The sequence below is a fragment of the Falco rusticolus genome, chromosome 12 (assembly GCF_015220075.1).
Source record: "Falco rusticolus isolate bFalRus1 chromosome 12, bFalRus1.pri, whole genome shotgun sequence".
In the NCBI taxonomy this organism is placed as follows: domain Eukaryota; kingdom Metazoa; phylum Chordata; class Aves; order Falconiformes; family Falconidae; genus Falco; species Falco rusticolus.
In genome coordinates this window covers 18,993,417-18,999,416 of record NC_051198.1, presented here as the reverse complement: position 1 = coordinate 18,999,416, position 6,000 = coordinate 18,993,417, and positions in this window count along the sequence as shown.

The following is a 6,000-nucleotide window of genomic DNA, read 5'->3' as shown; positions in this document are numbered from 1 at the left end:
ATTCAACAACCAACGAAATTTCCTCCACTTAAACTTTTGTCCATAGCTTTTACTTGTTGCAACTTTTTTATTAAATATTTCAGCCAACAAAAGGAAATAGCAAAACCAGAAAGAAGACAAGACATTCTTCTTCAGGGAAACTGGAAACTAATTCACCAAAGTGGGTCAAAGGAAAAATACAAACCCATCCTGCAGTTTAACTTTAGCCAGAAAGTACTAGTCTACACACAGTTCTTGAAGCACTTAAAAGATAGCTCAATTTTTTTTAGATTTAGGAGGACAACGCAGGCCGCCAGGATTTCAACTCTGGCGCCCTGCATAAGCTTCTCTCTTCATGGAAAACATAATAGCTCAGGTTAACTTCAGATACCTGTAGTTTCTTTATGTAAATACTGCTACCTTTTCTGGTGACCTACCCTGTGCTATGCAGAAGCACATCAAGGAAGGAAGACCCAGAAGACCCAATAGAGAGAAAGCAGAACAGTCACCCAATATGGACAAATAGGCCAGCACCTGGGACCCAGGAAAAGGCTACGCTAATAAAATAATATAGTGGCAAACACATGTATTTGCCAAAGATCATATAGGTCCCTTTCCACGTATTTTGAGAAATGCAGGAACCTGTTATCTATTTATCCACTAAAGGTGCAGTTTAAAGAGAGGTACCTGACAAAGTAAGGGCAGGAGAGGGCTGAAGGTCAGGAAAAGCGCCAATGACAAACCATCTCCCTCCTCTAAATGGGGCTGATGGTGGCTTTAGTTGCATTACAAGGGAGCAAAGCAATGGAAGAAGCTCTCCCTCACAGCGGGATTAAAAGATATTGTAAACAAGATGGGATTGCGCATCTGCGTAGTCCTCAGAGAGGGGAAAGTAGCTAAACCAGGATAAAAGAAGAATAAAAGAGTGGTACCAGAAGGGTGTAGGGGAAGAGGGTCAAGGGTGTGGAGCAGGGGTTGCCTATTCCAGGAACATACAGCTGGGAAAGGTTCCTGCTGGCTGTAAGCATCACCACCTACTTGCCAGGTGGCTGTTTTGAGCCAGGCTCTTCTAGGGGGTACTGGAAGCAGCAGCAGGTGCACCAGTGAGGCAGGGGAGACCTCATCATGGGCCCTTTTTTGTCAAACTCTGTGGTACTCCATGGCCAGGTCTCATGCTTTCTCCTTCACAGCAAATCTCAAGGAGAAAATGTTTACAATAAGTAAAACCTTTGAAAGGAAACCACAAGTACTGAGGAGGACTGTTTGCAGTCGTCAGACTTGTGCCCCATTTTATGTCTACAAATGCAAAGTAAATGAGAGGTGATTTGGCAGTGGTGTGAAGAGGCTATCCCTCTGAAACTCCAACCTTTCCCTCAGTTTCAGACCATGCCATGCCTCCTATTTTACTTTCAAACAGCTAACTGGCAGAGAAGACCGTGATGTAAGCTAGTAAGCTAGAAAATCAGCTCTAGCCAACTGTGAAGTCATTCGTTCTTTCTATTTGCAGTCTCTCCTTTGCTGAAACATAAAACTTGGTACAAGTCAGCATATTTCACCACATTTAAAATTATAACAAGGGCAAAGGCACAAAGAAAAATATCACTAATGCAAAAGATGAACAGCAATCCAGTCTAGGGACAATCATAGCAGAAGAGCAATTTAGTATATCTGAACTACTTTACTACCATCTTTCATTTTCTAGTTCTAGTCTAGCCCTTTTACTCTCAAAAAAAAAAATTAAAACATTGTAATCTTTTGCTATAGATGAAAAAACCAAATGAACACAGCCCACACACCAAACTAACCTTTCTTCATGCTGTTTTGTGGAATAAGACTTTTTCTGCAAGCTTTAAGTACCTCTATATGATTAATAGCAAAATAAACACCACTTGCCAAATAAATCTGCACTAATCTAATCTAACAGCATCTAACCACTCTCTGTGTTTCCCTGTTGTTATACCCCTATGGAATGATTTTGCTAGCCCTCCCCTAAACCCATTGCTTCCTGTATATCCTGCATCTCAAAGGTATGCAAATGAATCCTTAACACCTTTTCCCCCCTCCTTTGACACATACACTTTTTTTTTTTTTTTTTTTTTTTAAACAGGCTAGAAGCAAACACACATGTATTTATTTACATTGTGATAGTCTCCAAAGGCCCCATCCAGCACTGTGGTTAGAGCTAACAACCGATCAGTAAAGCAAGTCCAGAGTTCAAGCAGAAGCAATCAATGTGCTGAGCTCACATGCTGGCAAACGCTGGCATGTGGGTACCCGCAAAACAGAGAAGTGCTCACCAGACTCCAGCAGCACTGCGAGTTATAATTGCTTCCTCCACTAAATTGTTTGGTATTTGAGGTATGGGAATCTATTTCCTCTTAAATAGGGCTTCTACCCTCTACATTGCCATAAAAACCAGTTTCCATCACCTCTGTCAATGTATACAAGCTATTACAATAACTGGGCGCAACCTTTATTCCCAGTCAGTTAAATCTAGGGAGGTAGGCAAGCGTTATTAGAACAAAGCCAAAAAACACTCAACCAGATGGAAGTCCCATTTCTTGACTTAGATAAGACACAAAAAAAAGTCAAAGGTAGCCTTTTCAAACGTAAGGGCAAACGGTGGGCCCCTAAATCTGTACTGGGACACACCAATTAAAGCCCCATTTCTCTTTAGGAATGCATTTCAGTTAAATAGGATCATTTTGGTCTACTAAGCTCTATTTCAGTTAAAACCCAGGCAACGTTCCTATGAAGCACTCTGCAAACTTTTAACAGCAAAGCACAGCACCTAGTTCCACAAGGACTGCCCACCACAGGAAAGTACAGGGCTGTCGCTGCTGGCTGAGAGATCCTTGTGTCCCCTTATGACCCAGTTACTCCCACCAAGCCCAGAAAGGGTTTGGCATTTGCCACTCTTGCCAGCACTGCCTCTGGCAAAACTTGGTGCAATAATCAGCCTGCACCGCTGCCTTTGCTGCACAAACCACATCCATACATCTGTCTAAATAACCGTAGAGTCACTTTTTCTTCCTGGTTGTGTGATACAGCTTCTGAAAATGCATCCTTTCAGGACAGATGACAAACAGCCAGGCTGGCTCTAGCATAAACCAGAGGACTGCCCTGCCTAATCTCCATGTCATCACACTTGATTGTAAAAGGTGATGATCAAAACAGCAAGAGCTGTCAAGGGTTAGTTTTGCCATGGGGTTTACCTAGTGGGAATCTGTAAGAAAATAAATCCAGGCTTCAGGTGAGAATGCCAAACTGTGTCAGTGATGTTAGGCAGGGGTCACTCAAGTGCCCTTTCCACACTTAAAAGAATTTAAGCTTGCATTTGTATTGGAGAAGGGAGAAGGAAGGAAACTTACAGCTGAAAATAGAGATTATTCCTCAATTTTGGGGCCAGGAGATGTCTACCAGGTGAATACAAAAGACCTTTCCGCTTCCATAATCAATCAAAACAGGCACTTCAGGAAAAGTGGGCAACTCCAGATGTTCTCCTGAACCACCTGCAAATATTCAAGCATATTTAGGTTGATTTAATCAGATGGCCAGCAGAAAGAATCATCCTGCTCTTGCAAGCAATTTACTGTGTGGCCTTAAATAAACCACTTGCAGCTGATCAATATTAGAGAAGAAGACAGTTTTCTGCTTCTTTTCTTTTTGTGTGTAGAGGCATTATATGAAAACAGGCAGAAATACTGGCTGTTAACCAGGGCCTGTTAACCAAGGGGGAAAAAAGTAGGAAAAAAAAATGTTGATACTACTTTAGCTATAGGGAATCTTCACTTTCTCAGGTTTGGAAAGAGATTTTTTAATGAGATCACTGTACCATAAAAGACCCCTGCAAGTAAGTGAAAAAGGGGAATTTTTAGTTGGACCTGATGATGGGTATTACTCCAAACTAAAACAAATATCTGAGAAAGTATTTGAAGAAAAGTTTTCATTAGAGAAATTAGGCATTCTCATAAATCAGAAAGAAGAGAAACAGCCACCTAAGAGCTTGACAGAAAATGCAGTGATCCTCTCCCTTGCCTTTGAAGGTCAACTTTATTCTTGATGATACTGTCCCTCTGTAGAAGGGATGAGCAAACAAAAATGCATCATATGCATCTGTTGATCTTCTGTACAGAACTAAGTTTCCCATGAGGTTCCTTGGGTTTTCTTCCCACTTATCAGCTATTGATACTTCTCTGCAGGTCCAGAAACCAGATGATTTATATAAAGTAGAATGTACGTGTCTATAACCTTATCTAACCAGTAAAAGATGACTCTGCCCATAGATCTGCTTTTAAGAACTGCCCTTTGAACTAGGCAGCACCACAGATGGATCAAAAAACCCTGCATGAAGTGCAAGATACAACTGGATCACAACATGAAATTGGAATTTCTGAGGCCCCTTTCCCTGCACCCCCAGCACTGTGCTCACGCCCTATAGATAAGCTTAAGCTGCAGTACAAAGCACAGTTGGCAGCTAATTTGGATTTAGCCATTTCACACTTGCAAGCCAGGGATTCAAAGCCAAATACCCTGGCCCCCTCCTACTTTCCAACACAGAAACAATTTAAAACAGATCTAACACCTATGTAGTACTGATTTGGTTATCTTCAAAATCCCCATTGTTCTGTTTAAAGAGCATATCCTCCTAGAATAGCCTCCTTTTGATAAACAACTCCTTCTGCATGTCAGCCAAACAACAGTTTTGGTCTTTATCACAAGTGGACCAGCAGCAGAAACAGTGTGTGGCGAAGCGGGGGAGGAGGGAGCTTTATCTGAAAACAGAGTTCATTGTCAGCTGGACTTTAGACTCAGGTTTTTAAATAGGTTTTGGAATGTGGATATGAAGCAGTTAAAAGAACCCTACCTCCAGCCCTTAAATGAAGAAACCTTTATTCACAGGCTTAAAACCATAGGAGAACCTCAGGTACTGGGGTGGTTTGTGTATTGTACACAAATGTTTCTTGTATAAGAAGGTCAAAATATACAGGAAACAAAATATTAATTCCTCGGGGGCGGAGGGGGTGGATTGGGGAACCAAACCCAAACCAATTTCTTACAGAGAATGCATAACATCAAAGAACCCAGTTTAAAAAAAGAAAAAAGTTTCAAAAAAGGGATGATGAAATTTAATTTTTTTTTAAAAACCTATAAAAACAGATATATAATTTTAAAAGGTTGTGTAGACCAGAGATTTCTGTGCCTTTTACACAGTTTGTAGGAAACAAACAGAGTTGCTATAAGTTATTGATACTTTTTTACATTCCAAGTATGCATTTGGTAGAATGCGACCATTTCCAAAACATTAGTTTTATGAAAAGTATTAACTCTTTTCAGTGCAATGTCACTGGTATGAATCTATAACGACACTACACAGTTTGATTGTATATTTTACTTCAAATATTCCCTCAGCATGGCTGAAAATAGTTTAACTTCTTCAGTTCTTAGGACTAGTTGGTATATGAGTGTGATTACACACTCTAAAATCTGCCACCAAAAAAACCCCACCAAACTTCTTATTTTGTGTGTTTCATTAGCAAGCTACCCTAAGAAAGCTGATCTTCAAAAAGCTGATATGACTGACTAGCAATCATCAGCCTGTGTGGGAAATAGTGAAATGGAAAAAATGTACACCAAAACATGAAAAGTGATGACCAAAGCAAAATACAGCCTAAATACCATTTATAGTCTAGCTTCTGGAAATCATGCAATTCTCATAATATCCATGTATTTTGCTTGGATAAAATATCCAAAAAAACCTGCATAAAATGTTCTTGTAGTTAAAAAAGGGGCAGTATTCCTACCATAGTTTTATGTTAAAAAATGCTCTTCCGTCCTCAAGCTGCCAGGGAAACCACATCACTTTGTTTTAAAATGTTTGCTGAAAAGCCATAAGTGGCCTAAACAGCACAAACTTCAACATCTTCAGCAGTACTATCTCCTGTCAGGATGAATTGACAGCACACCCAGGCTGTGGAGTGACTCTGGCTTGCACAAAACAGGCTAGACCTAGGATAAGAC